Source organism: Mauremys mutica, chromosome 4, assembly GCF_020497125.1.
Source record: "Mauremys mutica isolate MM-2020 ecotype Southern chromosome 4, ASM2049712v1, whole genome shotgun sequence".
In the NCBI taxonomy this organism is placed as follows: Eukaryota; Metazoa; Chordata; order Testudines; family Geoemydidae; genus Mauremys; species Mauremys mutica.
The window spans coordinates 134,116,930-134,141,427 of NC_059075.1; the positions used below are offsets into that span (position 1 = coordinate 134,116,930).

The 24,498-nt window shown below is 52.8% G+C and overlaps 1 protein-coding gene across 1 annotated transcript in view; it reads right to left on the reverse strand.

Annotated features, from left to right (window-relative positions):
• The window catches only part of PACSIN1 (protein kinase C and casein kinase substrate in neurons 1), a 65,985-nt gene extending 52,411 nt beyond the window's left edge, over window positions 1-13,574 (reverse strand). The window contains exon 1 of the mRNA XM_045013934.1: window positions 13,399-13,574. The gene's annotated coding sequence lies outside the window, so the exon portion shown is untranslated. The remainder of the gene's footprint in view (window positions 1-13,398) is intronic.
• Window positions 13,575-24,498: the final 10,924 nt, after the last annotated feature.

Genomic DNA, 24,498 nt, shown 5'->3' on the forward strand with positions numbered 1-24,498 from the left:
ATCTGCAAACTTGCTAAGGGTGCAGTCCACACCATCCTCCAGATCGTTAATGAAGATATTGAACAAAACCGGCCCCAGCACCAACCCTTGGGGCACTCCACTTGATACCGGCTGCCAACTAAACATGGAACCATTGATCACTACCCGTTGAGCCCGACCATCTAGCCAGTTTTCTATCCACTTTACCGTCCATTCATCCAGCCCATACTTCTTTAACTTGCTGGCAAGAATACTGTGGGAGACTGTATCAAAAGCTTTGCTAAAGTCCAGAAATAGCACATCCACTGCTTTCCCCTCATCCACAGAGCCGGTTATCTCATCATAGAAGGCAATTAGGTTAGTCAGGCATGACTTGCCCTTGGTGAATCCATGCTGACTGTTCCTGATCACTTTCCCCTCCTTTAAGTGGTTCAGAATTGATTCCTTGAGGACCTGTTCCATGATTTTTCCAGGGACTGAGGTGAGACTGACTGGCCTGTAGTTCCCTGGATCTTCCTTCTTCCCTTTTTTAAAGATGGGCACTACATTAGCTTTTTTCCAGTCATCCGGGACCTCCCTCGATTGCATACAGGGACATACAGGGAGATCATTAAGAAAAGCAGAGCGGGATGGCCTGAACTGGAATTTGAGTGGCATGCTGGGATTAGCACTCCTACTCCTGCAGAAAGTGCCACGGGATCAGTAATGATCATGAGTAGTCATGACACTGTTTTATGTGTTGTCCAAAAGCAGCTCCTAGCACGAGGCTGACCTAGTTCAGTCCCGATCCAAAGAGGAAAGGGGCTGGCAGATTCGCCAATGCCTGTCTTACAGCGCCACAGTGTTGCCCTCCCACAAACCGACAGGTTCCAGCCTCGCTTTGCAAAAAATGCTGCCAACATGGCTGCAGTTGGATTTCCCAGCTTGAAGTTTCCTGTGAACTAAGGCCCCGCTGCTACTGGCAGAAGCGAGGGGAGAGAAAACTCAAGGAAGGCAAATATCCCTGCGGGGTAAAGTGGTGGGACGCAGAGGGGTGCTGAGGCACAGTGCTAACTTTTCAGCCGTCAAAGCCTGGGTTAGATCACACGTGCAATGAGTTTGGAGGTCTCAGTCTGGAGCGAGATTGTAAACGTTATCTCCCCAGTACCACAAACCATCCTGCCCTGGCATCCCACGGCCTGTGTGTCACACTGCTGACAGGAATAAAATGAACTCCATCACGCTCCAGCAGTGTTTATACATGCAAAGCGCAGCATGCCAGTGCAATGCAGATCCTCGCAGCGCCCGTCAGTGAGACAATGGGCCCTGCATATAGAAGGCCTTACAGCTGGGTACAGCTTCTCCTTTGTTCCGAAGGGACTCTTGGTCAAATGCCTGGGCCAAAATCCAGGGCCCCTCATGTTAGTGATGTTAGGAAGCAAGATTTCTTCCAGCTCCTCTTGTGTTTTCCCAGAGGACTAAGGCTAAGCGTGGCTGAAAGTGGCCTCTGAATTTGGGTGCTGAGTTTTTGAGTGCCCAATGGGAGGCACTTTGGGCATAGTTCTCAGTGGCGGCACGGAGCGCCCACAGCTCCCCTTGATGCCCAGTGGAGTTAAGTGCTTGGTACTTCTGAAAGTCAGGTGCAAAGGCCCAGAGCTGGGAATGCCGAGCTGGGGATGCTTGCAGGCCTGGGCATAGTTGGGGTGTGTGTGGGGGAATGGAAGGCTCGGGCAGGCGTGGAACTTGCCCCCCCCACGCATGCCCCACTGGCTTGGCTGGAGCTGCCCCCCCTCCCCAAAGAGAAGTCAAACTATGCCTATGCTTGCAGGTCAGGCTTGGTGAGCTTATTTCAGGGCAATGGGCCTCAACCCTGATCTGGAAGGACCAATGCTAGAGGGCAGGTCAGCCCCCTTCCTTGACCTGTCTGCTGGGACTGCCAACAAAGAGGTCAGTCAGTCCCGAAGGCAGAGACGTTTTTAGCCACGGGAACTTTTGTCCCACTCAGAGCTGGACAGAGACTCCCCAGACCTATTTCCCTCAGGCCACCCCACGCAATTGCATGCTGCGCTTGACTGCCACAGCTGATCCAGAGCTGTGATTTATTTTCACGAAGGAAAGAAAAGTGGCGGTGGACAGAGGGACACGCACAGGGGCAGTACATTCCAGTTTGAAGAAATCCCCAGATTATCATGGGAATCACAGGGCTGGTTTTCAGCTCCTTCTTCTCCACCCTCTCTCCCGCGTAGGTCCCTGCTGGTCTCTGGCTATCAAGCAAGCGGAGGAGGTGGTTCCTCGGCAACTGTAACCATGAGACCTCTCCATGTCCCACCGCTCCCCTGGCACATGGGGCAGGTTGCTATTTATGATGCATGATTTATGCAGCGCCGGCAGCGTGCTGGCCACCAAGATGCTTGGCTGCTCTAAGCTGTGTGTCTATTGCAAGTGAAGCGTGAGGTGCAGTCAATACCCAGCGCGGACAGCACAGGGATAACAGCTAAGTAGTGGAGTCAGCATAGAGGAATCTGTCCAGCCACTAACCTGGACAGATTCTGTATCAGCTCTGTGGGCTGTGCTGTATCAGCTCTGTGGGCAGAGGACTCTGATCTTCAGGGCTGCTAATCTGGCCCATTTCACCAGCACTAAGTGCTTCATCCTGCTCTCAGCAAAGCTCCCATTGGCTTGAATGGGGCAGGAAGAAGGCCTTAAAATTCGCACACTCTGAGCCCTGGCTGTCTGCTGTGTGGCCTGCAGGTCGCCAGGTTGGTCTGGAAAGTGTTTCCTTCCAGGCTGGGACAAGCCAATTCTGGGATCAAACAAATCCCAGCTCTGCCTGCATTGCTTGCACCTGACCTTACAGTGTGCCCCTTCCATGCAGGCAAAGGAGCACTTAGCATCCTGCGAAGCTGCTGAAATATTGCTCTGTTCACCAGGGGCGGCTCCAGGCCCCAGCACGCCAAGCGCGTGCTTGGGGCGGCAAGCCGCGTGGGTGCTCTGCCGGCGCCGTGAGGGCGGCAGGCAGGCTGCCCTTGGCAGCTTGCCTGCGGCGGGTCCGCTGGTCCCGCGGCATCGGCGGACCTCCCGCAGGCGTGCCTGCGGAGGGTCCACTGGTCCCACGGACCCTCCGCAGGCAAGCCGCCGAAGGCAGCCTGCCTGCTGTGCTTGGGGCAGCAAAATGCCTAGAGCCGCCCCTGCTGTTCACTGAGACATACAGGGGGTGCTGCACCGCCCACCCTCCTGAGGAGCAGAGAACCTCGCTTGGTTGCTCCCAGATCTGTGTCCATGGCATAGCCGGGCACTGTGCTGCAGACGTCATGCCTTTCCCAGCTAGCATGGTTCACTAGCCACCTTTCCACACACAGGAGAAACCCAAAGGTAGCCTATACTGCGGAGAGTTGGTTAGTGATTCTTCTCATACCCAGATGCCCTTAGGGCTTTCAGAGAGCACTGCTGAGCAGAAAACTCTGCTCCAAGATGCTAAGCATGCAAGGGTCGTGCTGCTTGGAGTGAAAATTGAGCCTTTCTTTCTTCTTCTGGGCCTGTCTGTGTTATTTAAAAAGGCACAGCAGCAAACCACTGGAGCACCTTGATCTCTGTGCCTGACCCTTGTATCGGCACTCAACAGCTGTCCTAGGCATTTCACAAACGTCAATTGTATTTGCTGGTTGCAACACCTGGGACAAAGTCTTTAGATTAGATCTGGCACAGACAGTGCTGTCTGCAAAATTTTCTTCCTAGTGTGCACAAGGAGCTAGGCGCATTCCAGTTGCCCTGGATCAGCCAGTTCTCCCAGCTCCATCCTACAACGTCTTGTCTTCCACCTGGAAACTACATCCAATCCCTTGCTCTACGCCAGTGTTTCTCAAGCTTTTTGATACAAGGAACCAGCCTGCGGCCTTCCTAATCGGAGTCAGGGAGATCTCAGGGACCGGTGCCAGTCCCCAGACTGGCCCTTGAGAAACACCGCTCCGAAGCAACACTAGGTGCTGTGGGAGAGGTGCTTCGGGAGTCTGAAAATGCACTGGGAACAGCTATGGCTGGCGGGTGCATGGTGCATGGATGTGCCAAAATGATTCTGTGAGGGACGAGCTGGAGAGGTTCAGGAACCAGCCACTTAGGGCCATTAACATTTCAGCAACGGTTTCCACCTAGGGCTAAATTCAGACCTGGTGCAATTCCAGGGTCTTATTGTAGACACATTTTCTCTGTGTCTTTCTCATTCTCTTTATTTCTCTGCTGCTCTCCCCCTGCCTTTCTCTCTTCTTCTGTTACTCACTCATTCTTTCTCTCTCTCACCCGTAGCTAATTGATAGTTTCCCACAATGCACAGCAACCACCTAGCCTGCATTTCACAATGCTTTCACTATTAAGTCTCTCCTGCCTCCCTGGGCAGCTTTATCAGCACTAGCTACCTATTAATCACCAGTCCTCCAGGAAACAAGGCCAAAGCAAACGTGGTTGAAAAAGATCAGGTCGGCTGGCCTGACCGGTTGTGACAGTCACTTGTCAACTGGAGGAGACAGCTCAGATAAGGGACAGGAAGGTCCCAGCCCAGCAGGGTGGTCAGCACCATTTCACCAGGCAGCTGATATGGCTGAGCTGATGATCTTGTTGCTTTAATCTTCCTCAGAGACCTCTTCTTGCTCCCTTTTCCAGTTCCCAGCCATGGGACTGCCTGAGCAAGCCATCTCCTTGGGCAGCAGGGAGGTGGGGCCTGAATCGGCTGACCCAGTGTTCACTCAAGCTACACTCAAGATGGATCCAGTGCCTGGAAACTCAGATGAAGGCAATGTAAATGGGGCGTGGCTACTATTTCAGACAACTGTCTATGGCTGCACTGAATCCTGCCTGTCTCTGCCCAGCTCCATCGAATTTCCCTGTACAAAGCCCATTTGCTTGGAGTCTGCGTGCAAGTGTGTGTGTGGGCGGGGGGGGGGGGGTGTTCGGGTAATTGCTTAGATTTGGGAAGACCCAGTTTATAGGCCCCCTGTGTGACCTTGGGCAAGTCATTCAGTCTCTGTGCCTCAGTTCCCCATCTGTACTATGCAGACAATAGCCCTGCTCTGCTTGCAGGAGTAAGGATCATAATTATCCTAGAGGCTGGAAGGTGCTCAGATACTCCAACAATGGGGGCCAGGTCAGTACCAGAGGTAGAGAGGCGGTGAATTTTAACCAGGATGACTTGGTAAAGTCTTAACCACAAAGGCCAGTCCAGGTAGTGTCCTCAGACTCCACTAGCATCTCTCTATTTGAGAGCTATCACATTTCTATAGCCGCAGTGATAGCATCAATAACAGAGCAAGTGCCATGAATAGGTGGAAGTGACCTGCATTCGTGAAGCAAAGTAGCTAAAGGAGTCTGTACCATTAAGAAGAGTGCGTGCAGGTGCCTTTCCCGACCTGCTCTATAAACACAGCCCACGCACCCCCTGCCTGGGCTTTTGGCTTTATTCATGAAGGAAGTAACAGTAATAGAATATCAAGATCAGCTCAGACCTTCTCCCCAGGCCTGCCTGCTCCCAGGGCTCCTCCATTTGGATGGCTCAGCCCGCACCCTAGATCCTGTTCTCTCCTCAGAGAGCCACACCCACCTCCCTTGTATCTAAGGAGGTAACTACCTGCAATAGTGAGTCAGTAGAACCTGCTTAGCCCTTTCCCAATAGGCATGTTACCTGGGGAGGGTATTGCAGGCAATCACTGCCCAGCCTCTTACAGACAGGGCAGAGAAAGTGAATGGGTAGCACTGTGTGTGGCCAGTGACTGGAGAACGTAAAGGCCAAGCAGCACTGCCATTGGCCAGCGAGGAAGCAGAGCTCCCAGTGCAGTGGCACAGAGAGCTCTCCTCACTCCATGCACCTGCTGTGTGTGCACGGAGAGACCCTGATGACTCCCCTACCAGCTCCTGCTCCACACAAATATCCCAGATCAATGCTGCAGCGGTATTGGTGTGAAAGGAGAGTGATAATGGCTCCCCTTGGTTACACCTGCCACAGAGGACAGCTGCTAATACTACCTGCACTTGCAGCCTGTGTATGTTAAGCATGAGTCAGCAGCACTGAGCTGGGATATGTGATACAGGCCCAGTGAGAGCCCATGGATACTAAGCAGCAGGCAGTAATGCACCCTGGAGTCTCTGATACAGGCTGCAGCCTGAAGACGGAGCCTAATGTGTCACTGGAGAAGCCAGTTCAGATTACAGCCAGAGCCTGCACCTGCATTCAGCTGACATGTCTAGGCCATAGAGTCTCTAGACAACAATTGTCAGGGGATGGGGTTTTCTGACACTGGAAACGCAGATCGAATACCAAAGCCAGCCTAGGGAGACCAGCCAGCCAAAGGCAGCCTGACCTGGGATGATCATACCTGCTACAGCTGCCTAGGGTAAGGAGTGATGGGGATTTTCTGCTGATCTCTTTTGTGTCATCTCCCTCCACTGCCGGCATAGCTGGGGAATTTCCTAGTCTATTGGGTTGTTTAATGTCTTCCAGTTGTTTGCCTCAGCGAACTGTTCTGCCCTGGATCTTTCAATTCTGCTCACTTAACCGCAGTGCTTAATCTGTGATGAAAGAGGTGCCAGGGCTCAAGCAATTCATAACACATGCAGCAAGCCCAAAGGTGCCGGGGCTCTGACCTGCCAAGCCTAGAGGTGGCGGGGCTCAGCCCTGCCAAGCCCTGGCACAAAATAAGCTCTGCTGCACCATCCGTAGCTGATCAGAGGCACTGAGCCTGATTCCCATCTCATGCCTATTCTTCCTCCAGTGTAACCCCAGTGACTCCAGTGGAGTTACTGTTGGTTTGCACTAGTGAAAGAGAGAGCACAGTTCAACCCACTGGGTCCAGGCCTCAAACTCAGGCTACAGAGAAAGGTGCCTAAATTCTACATTTAGAATACCAGTCCGAATCCAGATTTTGGGAAGGGCTAATTTTAGGCTCCCAAAAGCCTTAATATGGGACTTTCTGTCTGGTTCAGAAATCAGGGGCCCAATTCAATGGTCTCTTACACCTAGTGCCAGAGCCTCCATTCAGGTTGAATCCCCTCTGTGTGGCTCCAGCTTCATGAAGTCCACTTCCTCCAATCCACCTAGGGGGCAGGCCAGGGAAGGGACAGAGCATCAAACGGATGCAAGCAGGGCTGGATTGCGGCAATGTTGTGCAGAATTTAGTGCAGCCCTGGGGCTACACTAATGTATATTAGGGGCTGGTTTAGCCTCTGGGCAGCCCCAGAATCCTGGGAGGCAGAAAGTTGGTGCGATTGAGGACTAAGCCCTGGCTGTATAATTTACACCAGGGTGTAAGTGGCAAAGTCATGTAGCTTGAACTGATCTGGCATGAAGCAGGCACGCAAATCAAGTGCAGACCAGATGCCAGCAAGGCCTAATGCAAACTGAAGGAACTTTAAAAATCTAGATACTCATCACCACTGGTGCTGTTTGTTTCCTGTGTGCTTCACTCAGCTGGGACAGGAACCCGGCCTGGTCAGTTTTACATTTTTGTTTCTAGTCTGTTTCCTATGTTCTGTGTGACCCCATCAGAAATGGCTGGGAATGTAAAGAGGCAGCAACCTGAGAGCGCCAGATGCTGGAATGCTCACAGGTGCCTACTTCCTAACTGTAGAACAGCTGATCTCAAAACGGGGCCAGGTTTTCACCTCTGAGATGGCACCCAGGAGAAGGGAGAGAGCAAACCATAATCACAGCCATCCAAAAAGGTGGGGGTTTGGCTGCCACCTGTGTAGCTCTATGGACCAAATTCTGGTTCTATGGAAAATGGCCCCATAACAAGTGCATGTGTCTGCTGCAAGATCAACATTTGGGGGTGCGTGTATCCCAGCCAGCAACAGCTTCTTTCCCCTGGAATAATCTGTTTGCATGGGCTGTTGATGGATCCGGGGCATAGTCCCATAAATATGCAGATCCTTCCCTGTGATCCCAAGGTCCTGCCCTTCTGCTCTTGTCATGGTGGGGGTGTGCAGAGGGGTCTCTGCAGGGGAAGCCGTAATAGGGACACTCCCATCCCATCCTTGAGTCCCCGAGGTTGGTGTGTGGGGTTTTCTAACCAGCATCTTCCAGGATTTGACTTTAGGTAACATCTTACAGGCTCAATGTGTGATTCTTGGTGCATAATATACAGCCCAGTGTTCTTAGTACACACTATATCAGGGGTTGGCAACCTTTCAGAAGTGCTGTGCCGAGTCTTCATTTATTCACTCTAATTTAAGGTTTCGTGTGCCAGTAATACATTTTAACGTTTTTACAAGGTCTCTTTCTATAAGTCTATAATATATAACCAAACTATTGTTGTATGTAAAGTAAATAAGGTTTTAAAAATGTTTAAGAAGCTTCATTTAAAATTAAATTAAAATGCAGAGCCCCCCGGACCAGTGGCCAGGACCCAGGCAGTGTGTGCGCCACGGAAAATCACCTCGCGTGCCGCCTTCGGCACCTGTGCCATAGGTTGCCTACCCCTGTACTATAGAATACTGTCCATGGTAGATATTACATACTACATACGTTATAAGCTCTCTACTCCTTCTACAATCATTATAGGCCTGATGCTGCCAGATGCTGAGTGCACACAGCTCCTACTGGAGTCCTGTAAGTGACTTATAGATGTAGCCCCTATGACAACACATCCCTCATTGTCATTTTCTGTCTTTGGCCCCTTTATTGAAGTGTTACAATGCTCCACATATATCTGAGCCTTGGGGCCTTAGATCATTTTGAGGCCAGCAAAGACTCTGGGAGGCCACAAAGGGGGTAAGGTAAATGGCCTCTGAGCTGAGCAGCCCCAAGCAATTTCAGATAACAGAGCAGGAAATTCCCTGCTGCACAGGCGTGTGTAGTGGAAACACAAGTGGAGCTGCCCCGGTGTGTCTTACTCCTGTACTCATCTGTGTGGACAGGAATGAAATGCCAGCTGCCCCTTAATTAGGAGCAGGACCTCACCCTGTTTAACGGCTCTCCACAGCCACCTGACACCAGCCCATCCTAGTGGAAAGTTACAGGCCTCCCTTAGCCTCCTCTCTCCCTTCCCAGGCGTTTTCTAGGATGAGTCGCAGAGCAGGTCGACTGGAGGAATGTGCGAGCCACACGCCCCCCCGCCAGTCCTGGCCCCTCATCCCAGTCACGGTTAGCGTGGCATGCCGGTGTAGTCACCGGTTAAAAAGCCCGACATGCCAGCCCCAAACCATGGTCCCGCTGCCCACAAGGGATCAGAGCGCAGCCCATGACCATAGGCGGCAGGTTTGTATAATTTTTGGTGGGGCCCAAAATGGTGGTGCCCCCCCGCTCCCGCCCTGTAAGCCGATATAAAATGAAGCTACAACGCGTCAGCGCCACAAGATTACAAGGGTCAATTAAAAGTGGAAAGTCAGAAGCAGCACTTGCCTACTTCAATATACGGTATTATATTTTGTTGCATCTGTTGTGATGAAGTGGGAATGTTCTTAATATTTTCTCTGAATACTGTGTGGGTGCCTCAGTTTCCCCTGCAAGATGCCAACTGAAGGTGTTGGGGACAAAGAGATCAGGTGGCCTCCTTGTCCAGAAGAGACACAGAGGCCAGAGGAGGGAGTGTCAGTTTGGAGCTGGCTGGGGAAATTGGGAGAGACCCAGAACTTGGTTCTGGGCTCCCCACCCCCCAAGATGGACCTGACAGAGGGGTTCTGTTTTCTGTACCAACAAGCTCTGTTTAAACTGTGTTCCCGTCATCTAATAAACCTTCTGTTTTACTGTCTGGCTGAGAGTCACATCTGACTGCAGAGTTGGGGTGCAGCGACCTCTGGTTGCCCCAGGACCAGCCTGGGCAGACTCACTTTGGAAAGTGCATGACGTGGAAGGGCATGCTGAATGCTCCGAGGTCAGACCCAGGAAGGTGTAAGCTTCTTGCCCTGGAGACAGTATGCTCCGAGAGAGGAGGCTCCCCCAGAGTCCTGACTGGCTTTGTATGGAGATGTTCCAAAGCATCACAGCATCCCCTTCCACACCGTGCACTTCCCAGAAGTCCGCACAGGCACTGACACTCCCTCCTCCGGCCTTTGTCTCTTTTCCAGGCATTAGGAGGCCACCTGATCTCTCTGTTCTCCAACACCTTCAGTTGGCACCTTGCAGGGGAAACTGATTTGGGAGAAATGAAGTAAAAGCTGCCCAAACCGAGCTTGAGCACTCCTGAATTTTGAGGTGTTCAAATCTGGAAGGCAGGTGCTGGGGGTGGGAGAGGGCTGTGGGCTCCATGGGGGAGCATGGCAGCAACTGTCTGGAGCTGCATGGAGCCAGATACGCTGGTCTGAGTGGCACAGTAAGCGGTTTGGGGGTTGGAGAAGAGGTAGGGAGTTCCGGGGGGCAGTCAAGGGACAAGGAGCAGGGGGAGTTGGATGGGGCAGAGGTTCGAAGGGGCAGTCAGGGGACAGGCAGCAATTGGATAGGCATGGGAGTCTAAGAGGTTTATCAGGGGACAGGTAGGGGGTGCGGTCCTGCGGGGGGGAAGTTGGGTGGGGTCTCAGGAGGGGGCAGTTGGGGACAAGGAGAAGGGAGGCTTAGATAGGGGCTGAGGTCCCAAGGGGCAGTTAGGGGCAGGGGTCTCGGGAGGGGGTAATTGGGGAACAAGGACCAGTGGGGCTTAGATAGGGGGTGGAGGTTCTGGGGGGCAGTTGGGGCAGGGGTCTGGGGAGGGGGCAATCAGCGGACAGAGGCTGGGATTCAAAGGGCTCTGGGCTGCTGGCAGCCGCGGGGATCCCAGAGCCCTTTGAATCCCAGCCCCGGCTGGGAGTCAGAGGACTCTGGGCTGCCTGCAACCGCAGGGAGCCCAGAGCCTTTTAAATCCCAGCGGCGGGAATCAGAGGGCTCTGGGCTGCCCGCTGCGGCGGGGAGCCCAGAACCCTTTAAATCTCAGCCGCTGCTGGGATTTAAAGGGCTCTGGGCTGCCTGCACCCGCGGGGAGCACAGAGCTTTTAAAATCCCAGCCGCGGCCGGGAATCAGAGGGCTCTGGGCTCCCCGCCGCCGCAGGCAGCCCAGAGCCCTCTGATTCCCGGCCGCGGCTGGGATTTAAAAGGCTCTGGGCTGCCAGCCGCGGCGGGGAGCCCAGAGCCCTCTGATTCCCGGCCGCGGCTCGGATTTAAAAGGCTCTGGGCTCCCCGCGGTTGCAGGCAGCCCAGAGCCCTTTAAATCCCCGCCGCGGCGGGGAAGCAGCGGGCTCTGGGCTGCCTGCTGCAGCGGGAAGCCCAGAGCCCTCTGATTCCCGGCCGCGGCTGGGATTTAAAAGGCTCTGGGCTGCCCGCCGCAGCAGACAGCCCAGAGCCCACTGAGTCCCGGCCGCGGCTGGGATTTAAAAGGCTCTGGGCTGCCCGCCGCAGCAGACAGCCCAGAGCCCTCTGATTCCCGGCCGCGGCTGGGATTTAAAGGGCTCTGCGCTCCCCGCGTTTGCAGGCAGCCCAGAGCCCGTTAAATCCCAGCCGCGGCTGGGATTTAAAAGGCTCTGCGCTCCCCGCGTTTGCAGGCAGCCCATAGCCCTTTAAATCCCAGCCGCGGCTGGGATTTAAAAGGCTCTGCGCTCCCCGCGTTGGCAGGCAGCCCAGAGCCCTTTAAATCCCAGCCGCGGCCGGGAATCAGAGGGCTCTGGGCTGCCTGCTGCAGCGGGAAGCCCAGAGCCCTCTGATTCCCGGCCGCGGCTGGGTTTTAAAAGGCTCTGGGCTGCCCGCCGCAGCAGACAGCCCCGCGCCCTCTGATTCCCCGCCGCGGCTGGGATTTAAAGGGCTCTGGGCTCCCCGCGTTTGCAGGCAGCCCAGAGCCCTTTAAATCCCAGCCGCGGCTGAGATTTAAAAGGCTCTGCGCTCCCCGCGTTTGCAGGCAGCCCAGAGCCCTTTAACTCCCAGCCGCGGCTGGGATTTAAAAGGCTCTGCGCTCCCCGCGTTTGCAGGCAGCCCAGAGCCCTTTAAATCCCAGCCGCGGCTGGGATTTAAAAGGCTCTGCGCTCCCCGCGTTTGCAGGCAGCCCAGAGCCCTTTAAATCCCAGCCGCGGCCGGGAATCAGAGGGCTCTGGGCTGCCTGCTGCAGCAGACAGCCCAGAGCCCTCTGATTCCCGGCCGCGGCTGGGATTTAAAGGGCTCTGGGCTCCCCGCGTTTGCAGGCAGCCCAGAGCCCTTTAAATCCCAGCCGCGGCTGAGATTTAAAAGGCTCTGCGCTCCCCGCGTTTGCAGGCAGCCCAGAGCCCTTTAAATCCCAGCCGCGGCTGGGATTTAAAAGGCTCTGCGCTCCCCGCGTTTGCAGGCAGCCCAGAGCCCTTTAAATCCCAGCCGCGGCCGGGAATCAGAGGGCTCTGGGCTGCCTGCTGCAGCGGGAAGCCCAGAGCCCTCTGAATACCGGCCGCGGCTGGGATTTAAAAGGCTCTGGGCTGCCCGCCGCAGCAGACAGCCCAGAGCCCGCTGCTTCCCGGGCGCGGCTGGGATTTAAAGGGCTCTGGGCTCCCCGCGTTTGCAGGCAGCCCAGAGCCCTTTAAATCCCCGCCGCGGCTGAGATTTAAAAGGCTCTGCGCTCCCCGCGTTTGCAGGCAGCCCAGAGCCCTTTAAATCCCAGCCGCGGCCGGGAATCAGAGGGCTCTGGGCTGCCTGCTGCAGCGGGAAGCCCAGCGCCCTCTGATTCCCGGCCGCGGCTGGGATTTAAAAGGCTCTGGGCTGCCCGCCGCAGCAGACAGCCCAGAGCCCTCTGATTCCCGGCCGCGGCTGGGATTTAAAAGGCTCTGGGCTGCCCGCCGCAGCAGACAGCCCAGAGCCCTCTGATTCCCGGCCGCGGCTGGGATTTAAAGGGCTCTGGGCTCCCCGCGTTTGCAGGCAGCCCAGAGCCCTTTAAATCCCAGCCGCGGCTGGGATTTAAAAGGCTCTGCGCTCCCCGCGTTTGCAGGCAGCCCAGAGCCCTTTAAATCCCAGCCGCGGCTGGGATTTAAAAGGCTCTGCGCTCCCCGCGTTTGCAGGCAGCCCAGAGCCCTTTAAATCCCAGCCGCGGCCGGGAATCAGAGGGCTCTGGGCTGTCTGCTGCGGCGGGCAGCCCAGAGCCTTTTAAATCCCAGCCGCCGCCGGGAATCAGAGGGCTCTGGGCTGCCTGCAACCGCGGGGAGCCCAGAGCCTTTTAAATCTCAGCCGCTGCTGGGATTTAAAGGGCTCTGGGCTGCCTGCAACCGCGGGGAGCCCAGAGCCTTTTAAATCCCAGCCGCAGCCGGGAATCAGAGGGCTCTGGGCTTCCCGCTGCAGCAGGCAGCCCAGAGCCCTCTGATTCCCAGCCGCGGCTGGGATTTAAAGGGCTCTGGGCAGCCCTGGCGGCGGCGGCAGCGGCGGGGGGGCGCTCCAAGCAGGGGAGAAAAAACATTGGTGGGGCAGAGCCCCTGCTTGGGATTTATTCATGGGGCTAAAGCCCCAGAGCCCCATATAAGTCGGCGCCTATGCCCATGACGTACCTTTGAGGAGTGACAGCGGAGACCATGGGAGGCTGGTGGAAAGGCGAGGTCCCAGCACCTGTCAGGCAGAAGCCCCTGCAGGCTGGCTGCCTCCCCTACTGTATAGGATCCAGCTGCCAGGGACGCCTACTGGGTCCTTCTCTCGCTCTGCACATTGGCAGGAAGGTCACAGCAGATGGGGAGGAGGGGGGTAAAGATCAGCACGGAGATTAGAGAGGCATTTTTAGCCAGCCAATCCCCGCCTGGGCCCTGCATGATGACTCGCCCGGCAGCACAAGGTGAAAACAGTACTGCAGAAATGGCAGTGAATATGCTTAGAGCCGCGCTCTGCCTTTCCTGGGAGGGACGGTCCCCCCTCCCTCCTTTTCTCCCTCTCACATACAGTTCCCTTTCGCTATCTCTCCCGCTCTCTCCGTCCTGCTGCTCCCTTTTCCCTCGCTCTCCTCGTCCTCACGTACTTTTACTTTCCTTCTTTTCCCATTGCCCTCCCCTCATTGTCTCGCTCACACTCTTTCCCTCTCCTTCCCCATCACTGTCTCTCCTTTCCCCTCCCATTTCCTTATTCCCCATCACCCCACCCTGCTCCCTCTCCCACACCTCTCGCTCCCTCCCCCTCATGGTCAGGGTCTCAGCTCCCAGACCAGCTTTCACTAGCCTCCCTCCAGTCCCCTCTGTGCAGGCAGAGGGAGAATGGGTGGGATGTGGCCACTCCTTCTAGTTCCACTCATTCTGCTGGGGGGCCCAGCTTGGGGCTAAAACTTGGGACCCCAAACATTTGCTGTCATTTCTCATCCTTAAGGCTGGCCCTCTTATCCCCACTATCCTGCTTTCCGAGCCATGCACAGTTCTCTCCCTTGCTTAGATACATTTCTCTGTTCCTGGGGCTACTGTAACATATACAGTGTAAATAGACCCTGTTCCCTCCTAGTGCTATTCTGCCTTGTAGGGGTGGTGGATACAGAGCCAGAGAGCAGCTCTCATCCTCCCTTCATCCCCTGGGGTCAGACCTCGCTCTGTCACACCTGGACCTGGTGTTATCTCCCTTGCATCATTGTCAGTTGTTTGGGTCAGGAATTCTGGACCATGAGTCAAATGTAATGGACAATAAGCAGGGGCTAGGCCAAATTCTGCTCTTACTCCGATGCAGCCCAGGGAAATCAATAGGGTTGTGCTAGCCGACAGAGTGCACAATGGGTCCTTTTGTCTTCGGGTGAGGGGAACTGCAATATTTATTGGCCTGAGCAGTAAATAATGACTTAGGTGAGCTCAGTATTGACCAGGAAGGAAAATCAATCTTGCTGTTCACCCTGTGAAATCAACTACTATGCAACTAGGTGCAGTGTTACATTCTGGGGGCCAGGTATTTACACGCATAGCTCCAAGGTCAACGTGCAAAAATGCATACACGCCTACACCTGCGTGTGCAGGGCCTGGCTCTGTGGACTTGCGTCTTGTGGAGCCCCCTACACCTGTTCAAAGAGGGTGTGAAAAGCTACCAAAGTGCCAGAGCAGCGTTTTACTCTGTCTTTGCATATGTATAAATAACTGTGCTCGATGCAGGGCAGTGAACAGCCAGGCTTCAGCCACCCATGATATGTGCGCAAACTGGGTGACTGACTATGCAAATGGGCATTTCCTGTAGATGACTAAATATCAGGAAGACAAGGTGGGTGAGGTAATATCTTTTATTGGGCCAACTTCTGTTGGTGAGAGAGAGAGACGAGCTTTTGAGCCACACGGAGCTCTTCTTCTTCAGAGCTCTGTGTGCTCGAAGGCTTCTCTCTCTCACCAACAGAAGTTGGTCCAATAAAAGATATTACCTCACCCATCTTGTCTCTCTAATATCCTGGGATTGGCATGGCTACAACTACACTAAACATGAGGAAATCATTCTGCTGGTGTTGATTGCAAGCAACAGCTCCACAGCTGTAAACCCACTGTGAGAGGAGAATCTGGACCAGGGGTAGGCAACCTATGGCACGCGTGCCGAAGGTGGCACTCGAGCTGATTTTCAGTGGCACTCACACTGCCCGTGTCCTGGCCACCAGTCTGGGGGACTCTGCGTTTTAATTTAATTTTAAATGAAGATTCTTAAACATTTTTAAAACCTTATTTACTTTACATACAATGATAGTTTAGTTATATAATATAGACTTATAGAAAGAGACCTTCTAAAAACGTTAAAATGTATTACTGGCACACAAAACCTTAAATTAGAGTGAATAAATGAAGACTCAGCACACCACTTCTGAAAGGTTGCTGACCCCTGATCTGGACAATAGTATTTTAATGCCCTCTAGTGGTAGTTTTGATTATAATTCTCCCTAGTACGGGAGAGACCTGTTGGCCTGCATTACTCTGAATACTTAACAGGAAGATGGGTGTAGCTGCATTTGGAGAATAGAAAGTAAAGCCTACAAAATGGTTAGCAGAACCTCTTAAAGTCTGTAGGGAGAATTCTGTTCTCTCCCCAATATAAATCCAGTGAAGTCAGTGGCATTGCTACGGTTTTATGCCGAGGTAACTGCTATGTTCACATCACACAAACAGATAAGTTAGAGAAAAATATAAATACTCTTGCTGGAAGTTTGCAACATAATGCAACTTTATTTCTTACCATTCGGAAGGATAAAACCTAGAGAGACAGCCAGAGAGGAACAACTCATCCCACCTTATTCAAAGCTGTCTGCCTGCAAACAGACTGCTGTTTGGCCTAGATTGCACACTTCCCCACAGAGCCCCCTATCCAGGAAGCAGGAGCAGGAAAAACCCTGAAACATAAAGTGACAGCTTGTAATTTGGACATAGTTTTCAATACACCGCAGTAGCCAAGAGCAGAAGCTGACCCAGCGTCTGTACTCAAAACCCCCGCAAATCCCATGCATGGCCAATATAAAACAACATCCATGAAGTTCTGTAGTGTAACCAGCAGACGAAGGGGCGATGAAGTTTGCTATGTGATGAGCTCCCACACCTCTCGCCTTGGGTTGCCAATAGGCCCTTATTACAAGGGATGTCCCTTGCTTTTTCATCTCTGTACAACAAGAACGGGAGTTGCAGAAAGCAGCAGAAATACCCCTGGCGAATGTAGGTGAGTACTGCTTAGCATTATTATAAATGATGCACTAGTAGACATCCTTCAGTCTCAAGAGACCATAGGTATGCGCCCCGAGTGGTAAAGAATTTACTCAGTTGGTTTTATGACATCTGCGAACGTGGCTGAAGAGACCCACTTGAGAGAGACAATCTCTGCTGCATCTGTCACATTTAAAGGTGATGTTTCGACCCTTTGGGCTCTGCCTTTTGCCTCTGCCTTCTCCTCTGAGAAGCTGGACGGTTTCCTCTCGTAACTCCAGAGACCTTTGTTTAGCTCTTGTTTCCAAAGGCTGCAGTCTTGAGTGTGATCTTCCCATTTGTCTACATCCATGTCCATTTCTCTGAGGTCTCGCTTGCACACATCCTTGAAACGCAATGTTTGGGTCTTTTTCCAGATGCCATATCACCGTAGAGAATATCCTTTGGGATGCGCCCATCGTTCATTCAGCACACGTGCCCAAGCCAGCGGAGGCGTCTCTGTTTGAGGAGTGTTTGCATGCTGGGTATATTGGCCCATTTGAGCACCTCAGTGCTGGTGACTCTGTCCCTCCAGGAGATTCCAAAATGATTATGATGATAATAATAATAATAATAATAATTAAATCAGGAGGAGGGGTGGGGTGGGGGTGCTAAGAAAACAGTCCCTTATTTTTGAAATACAGTGTTGGCAACTCTGCAGTCCCTGGTTTCACAGGCCTGTTCCGCTTTGGCCTCCTGTCCTGCTTGAAGTAGAACATTTCCTGCATTTGGTGCTGCTTGCAGCCAGACGCATGTTACGCCCAGTGCGGACCATTGGCAGGGGCAGAGCCAGGGAGAGCAGCCGCTTCACCCGTTCCTGCGCATGTTCAGTCCCACCACCAGGCATGCTCAGTGGCTGCAGGGGAGCTCCAGATGGGGAGTGATGCTGAACCTGGGTGGGCCTGGCTGGAGGGGTGGGAGCTGATCATGGCACAGACTCAGTGGGCGAGGCATGGGGACCAGCGGCTGCAGCAGGCTTGGCTCCGCAGGAATTGGTGGTGACCAACTGTGTCTTGCCTTAGCCCCTTGAAATGTTGGGACATATGAGCTAGCCCCTGGGATAAGGCCCGTGGGCCTGGCAAGCAGTCAGGGCCCTAGTTTTGCATCTCGTCTTCAAGGCTGCGGTTCTAGAAACGCTGGTCCCCCTTAATGCTACGCTGGGGCAGGGGCAGGGACAGGTTCTGACCTGAATGACAGAACTGAATTGGCAGTGCAGCTTCCTGCAGCACCTGTGTTCTCCTTCTAGGTCTCCCCTCTGAGCACCAAGAGGGCCCAGCCTTGCTTAGTGCATGAAATGTGCCCCAAATTGCTGACAGGGAAGGCATGGCTACACTGCAGGGGAAGGCCTTCCCATTGCACGCATTTATAACCTGCATGCCTGACAGCAGACGCCCATCCTGCTGCAGTTGCAGTGTGTAATGCATGCTTATGTTTTTTCTCACCTACCTCATGCTGAGCCTTGGAGTTTGATCAATCTCTGTCTATGCTGAAAGCAACAAGGTTCTGTCTGTCTTGTGGCACAAGCATGAACCAAAATAAGCAACTCTCAGGGCAGAAACTCTCAGCACTGTAAGGGGATCGCATATTAAACCATAGCCAGGGAACTGTACTGGTCAACCTCGCTGTTAGTCAGTCCCAGTTCCTTCCCCTTCTCACCCGCTGCCCTGTTTCCCCCAGGAGTCTGGGAGGATCGGCTGTCTCACCTGTGAATGGCAGGGGAAAGTCCCCAGGATGCAGCAGGACCAGTGGTGGATTTATAGATAGTGGGGCCCTGGGTGCAGCTTCATTTTTTGTGGGGGCCCCCGCTTGGGACCCAGCCAAGAAAAACATTCTTTCTTATCTCCCCTGTGGGAGGGGGTGAGGGGTGCGGGGTCTGGGAGGAAGTTAGTGTGTGGGGTGTAGGCTCTGGGCTGGGGCAGGGGTTTGGGGTGAGGGAGGGGGTTGGGGGAGCAGCATGGCTCCCAAAGCGACCAGCACACATACCCCTCTGGCAGCGGCTCCTAGGCGGGAGGACCAGGAGGTCTCTGTGCGCCACTGTCTGCAGGCGCCACCCCCACAGCTCCCATTGGCCACAATTCCCAGCCAATGGGAGCTGCGGAGTCGGTGCTTGGGGCGGGGGCAGCACGTGGAGACACCCCCTCCCCTCCAGGGATGCGCAGAGATGTGCCAGCAGCTGGCTGCTTCCAAGAGTGGCACGGGGCCACAGGCCACAGCATGCAGGCAGCCTGCCTGCCTGAGCCCTGCTGTGCTGCCGGCTGGGACTCGGGGGCAGGTTGTCAGATATTTGTCCTGCATTTTGGGGGGCCCCCCTGTCGTTGGGGGTCTCATGCCATGTAAATCTGCTCCTGAGCAGGACTGCAGTGCAAGTGCAACCTGAGAATTTGCAGCAGTGTTATCGACTCACCCACCGCAGCAGCTCTCCCCACTGTGGTGGCCTGCAGGCCTTCCTCTGATGAAGGAGGAGGAGCAGAAAGGCAGGAGTAGAGAGTCTGCTGAGGAAGGAGTCTTGGAGTGAATGGTGCTTCAGTTGGTTGTTTCCAGCCCGGAGCATTCTCCCTTTGCTTGGCAGGGAGTCAGAGGGACACTCATTCACCAGCAGAACTGGGAAAGGAGAGGGGATGTTTAGCAGAAGAGGAGGATTCAGAGCGTTTAAGGCCAGAGGGAACAGTTAGATCATCTATTCTAGTCTGACCTCCTGCACAGTGCAGGCCACTGAATTCCACCCATTTACCCCTGTATTGAGACCAGTAACTTGTGCTTGGCTACAGAGGCTCTTCCAGAAAGGCCTCCAGTCCTGATACAAAGGCATCAAGAGATGGAGAATCCACCCCTTCCCTTGGTTGTTTGGTCCCATGGTTCATCGCCCACACTGTTAAAAATGCGTGCTTTATTCCCAGTCTGAATGTGTCTGGCTTCAGCTTCCAGCCATCGGTTCTTGTTCTGCCTTCCTCGGCTAGATTAGAGGGCCCTTTAGTGCCTACTATTTTCTCCGCAGGAAGGTACTTATACACTGTAATCAAGTCACCTCTCAATCTTCTTTTTGACAAGCTAAACAGACCGAGCTGTTTAAATCACATGCTGTCAGGCATTTTCTCCAGCCTTTACGTCGTTTTTCCGGCTTTTGTTCTACACCCTCTCCAACTGTTCAACATGCTTTAAGAAATATGGGCACCAGGACTGGACACAGTATCCAGTATCGGTCTCACCAATGCTGTATAGAGAGGTAAAATCATCGCTCTTCTCCGACTCGCTTACTCCCCTGTTTATACACTCAAAGTTCATATTAGCTCTTTCTGCCCCAGCGTTGCACTGGGAGTGCATGTTCAATTGCTTGTCCACTGTGACCCCTACATCCTTTCCAGAGGCACTGCTTTCCAAGATCCAGTAGTCACCCGTTCTGTAAAGTGTGACCTGCATTCCTTGTTCCTTGACATTTAACTTTGCATTTAGCTGTATTAAAATGCAGGAGGAAAAAGAAGATTCAATCATGCCCAATAAAAAAAACCTGAGCACATCTACATACACCCTAATTATGTTTTGCTGAGGATGCAAATACAGGGAAAGAGCAGGAGGGAGAGGAGATAAATGAAGAGAACGCAGGGTCGGCTCTGAGTTGAGACTGTCGGTGGTGTCTGCAGTCCAGTCTATGAATCTGAAGTTCTATGCCCAGCTCTGCCATAGACATCTTGGGTGACACTGGGTCAAGTCACTTCCCTTCTTTCTGCCTCAGTTTCTCTTATCTGTGAAATAGGGATAGTACTTTCCCATCTCTCATGGAGGTTGTGAGGCTGAGCTTATTAACACTAGTAAAGTGCTTTGAGACCCTCACATAGGCAGTGCTGAACTGGTGATGATATTGGGCTCTCTGTCTCACCTCTGGATACCCAGGGCCAGGTGGTGGTGGGGTTTCAAGTGTCTCGCACTAGCCTAACTCAGTTCCCACTGGCATCAATGAGAGAGTTCATCCTTGACTGCAAAAGGAGTGGAGGAGTTAGGCCAGCACCGAGAGCTTTGGAAAATCTCACCCTGTGTTGCTTGGCTTTGTAAGTCAGGCTGGCCTGTAAACGGTTTTGTGGGCAGCATCCATCGCCTCCTCAGTATTAATTGGCCTTTAGAATTTGATCCACATTTCCTACAGTACCAGATGCCTTCTTTTTGTCTGCAGGGGGCCTGTGGGTGGGTGGGCATGGATCACAGTACTGCTCTGCCACAAGGACTGTGAGCCTATGAGGGTGCCAAGGAAATCTGCCCCCACAGTGAGAAAAGTGTCTGGGTTGTAAACACCTGCCGAGACAGAGTGTGAAAGACGGGGTGTCCTTCCCACAGAACACGAGGAGGGTTTATGTGACTGTGTCGTGTGTGCTACTGCAGCCGAGGCAGGCAGGACTGCAGGCATAAATGTGGACGTATCCTGCACAGCTACAATGGCCATTGTCCCATCTCGAGCTGTTTGAATGGCTGGCTCTGGGGAGTGCTGCAGACTCTGAGCTGACAGAAGGGGATCCAGAGATATCTCCCGCCCAGAAAACTGCATAGAAATGAGGCTCCAAACAATAAACCCTTTGAAGCACATCATTTTGCATTGACCTGATTAAAAGAGTCTGAGGATTTTGACAAACCATTTTAATCTAAAAATCCCCCGCAGAGTCTACACTGGATTCCGTTTTCATCATAGCACTGAAATCTGTGTCTTCTCTTCACTGAATCTGTTGCGCTTGGACATGAAACAACCCCACTCTTCTCACTTCCAGCGGTTAGATTTGTACTGGGTTTGAAGGGCCAGCACCTCCCTGGAGCAACAGGTTCAAATTCCCAGTGTGTGAATACAGCTATTGATTTTTATAGTATTTAATATATTGTTTATTAATGGTAGTAGCTCCTCATTGTAGTGCCATAACTATGCATGGCTGTCTATAGAGATTAAAATAAACCCAGCCCCTGCTCAGAAGGATTTACAATTTAAGCCCCCCAATCCTGTAATTTTATCCATGCAAATAGACACCCTGTGCCTATGTGGAGCCCCTCTGACTCAAATAGGATTCTGTGTGATCTTAAGGGCCTACCCACATGAAGTCAATGCAGCTTCATGTGTACTCGGAGAACCGTGTGGTTGCAGGATCAAGGCCTAAATTAGGCAAACTTAGCACCTGACAGAGGTAAGGGAGGAAGGTTCTAGCTTGAGGGCCTCCATCTGTGAGAGTTTTAGATTTCAGTCCTGCAGGGGCCTTGTGAGTGGGGCTATTCACGTGCTTCATGTTAAGCACTTTGCTGGATCAGGACCAGAGGGCTCACCATTTGCCGGATGCAGCCTCTGTGTTGTAACACTATCCGTTGTTGTAGATAGACTGCCCACGTGAGAAAAGGCAGCAGGGTTTGGCTCATAATTTATCTAGTCCCTCAGTCTCTCTGGATTGCAAATGCTATCTATCTAAATGTATGTCAGTCAGCTAGCCATGATCACATTAACTATCTGTTAAAAAAAACAGGTGGTTGGCACTAAGACCTTGAAGAAGCCCCATGAGACTGCCTGTATTTTCTTACTCTCTTTATAAAATATTTAAAAGCTCCATCAAATGAAGTCCCATTTCATTTTGCTGGGGGGGGGGAGGACCAACAGGGAGGGTGGTTCTTTCTGCTTTGAGCGCTGACCCTGTGATACTGTGTGGAGAGGGAACTTAACATTTCACCTTTTCTGCATCCAGCACAGCTTTTGTCCCTGAATTGGTCTATTTCTGATTTGTTTCATTTTGGGCACTAGGGCTGTGAGGAATAATGTGGGCTAAATCCTCGTTCCTCTTTCACTTGTGTGCATGACCTGGCAGGATAATTGGTAGAGCTCAAAGCGTTTTACAAAGGAGGTAAATATCATTAAAACCCATTTAACAGATGGAAAAGGTGAGTCACGAAGCAGGGAAGTGACTTGCCCAACAGGTTAGTAGCAGAGCAGGGAGTAGAACTGTGGATTCTAGACTGCGAGTCTAGGGCTCTAGCCACTAGCCCATCCTGCTGTGAAAAGAAAGACTCCTACAAAATGAGGGAAAGGTGGCAAATATTTGCTCAAAAGAGTCAGGACTGTGGCCTGACAACCAAGATGGCCATCTGGAAAATCAGGCTGAGCAAAGGCTTTTCGAAGGGGCTCAGCCCTGGCCTAAGACTGCTCCCATGCCAGCGGAGTTAGGTCTACACTGAGTGCTTGTAACAGAGTGTTGGGCAGATCGGCAAATAGAATGCAGACAGATGGGCAAAACCTGTCCAGCAGAAATTGTTTCCTTTATTTTCAATTTGCATTTTTGTTTTGACAAATGCATAAAGAAATGTAGAATAATAGTCTTAATCATTATAATAGCGATGGGCTCAAACCAAAATCCCAGGGCTGGACACTTCCACATTTGGAGGAAGCTCAGCTCTCTGCACACATTGAGTAAGCGGACTCCTTGTGATGGTACTCAGTTCATTATCCCCACTGGAGTACAGAGAGGTGTAGTGGCTTTCTGAGGCTTCGTAGGCAGGGGCGGCTCTATAAATTAGAGCGCCCCAAGCAGGCCGGGGCAGAAGTGTCTGCAGCGGGTGCGGTGGTCCCGCGGCTCCGGTGGAGCTTCCGCAGGCATGCCTGCGGGAGCTCCGTCCGAGCCGCGGGACCAGCGCACCCGCCGCAGGCATGCCTGCGGGAGCTCAACCGGAGCCGCGGGAAGAGGGGACCCGCCGCAGTCATGCCTGCGGCAGGTCCGCTCGTCCTGGGCTCCGGTGGACCTCCCGCAGGCATGACTGCGGAAGGTCCGCCGGAGCCAAATGCCGCCCCCCCGGGAAAGGGCCGCCCCACGCGCGTGCTTGGGGCGCTGGGGTCTGGAGCCGGCCCTGTTCGTAGGAGTTCTGTTACACAGTTGGGAACAGAACCCAGCTCTTCCGTAACTACATGCCATCCTCCCACCCAGAATTAGCACACTGAATCTGTTGGACTGGATTGTACCCGCACCCTTGTAAACTGGGCCCATGATGTTATAATAATGTATAGAACTATACTGGCTCCATCAGTTTCAATTAACAGGATGGAAGCAGACACAATGGCAAAGTAATATGAAGGATAAGGTATACATGATCAATCCTATTGTGTATGCTACACAGCTATCTACAGTGGGAATGTCATTCATCACTAGGATATGCACCGTGGCCACTCAGAACGTCACAGAGACACAAATCTGATCCTCCTGCTCAAAAACCAACAAAATAGCTCAGCTGATGCCACTTATGCTAAAGGAGAATCTCCACTAGTAAACAGTATTAGTCCTATGGCACACAGTTGAGCAGTTCTGACTCCAACTTGTAGAGGGCAGTCGTATGCACAGTTCATTACACATTTAATTGGATTAACGAACCACAATTCTCCAAAACCTCAGTGTCTGGAATAGCTGCCTTCTATATATGACTTTCCTTTGTACACTGTTATGTTGCCTGATGCCAGCACAGCTGGGAGTTAGCTAACACTACTCTTGCAATACCAGCACGGAGGGCGGCGGACACAGTGTTGTCTTTTGATGAAGCACACAAAAATGTAAGTCATTTTAAAAAAAAAATACCATTGGCCATGCTTGTGGACTTGAAGCCCTGAGGCATAGATACAATCCTTCCAACTACGGATAGATTAAAAGCCCACGTATGGCCTGATCCAACCCCCCTGAAGTCAACAGAAAGATTCCCTGACTTCAGTGGACTTTGGAGCCAGCCCTTAATGCTCCAGCAATCTCTGCTTAGTGTGTCTTACTGAGGATGTTGTTGAACCAGACCAGGCCCTCCTGCTCTGTGACAGGATGGAACATGCCCTGCTTCCACCCTGGTGAGCAGGTGACTAGGATGCAGAATTGAACCCAGCTGCCGTCCCATGGGGAAGTACAGAGCAGAAATCATGAGGCTGCAGGGTAAATGAACAGACGCATCAGAGCTGGATGGCAGTCCAGAAGAGATGATGACGACAATAGCAGTTAATAATTG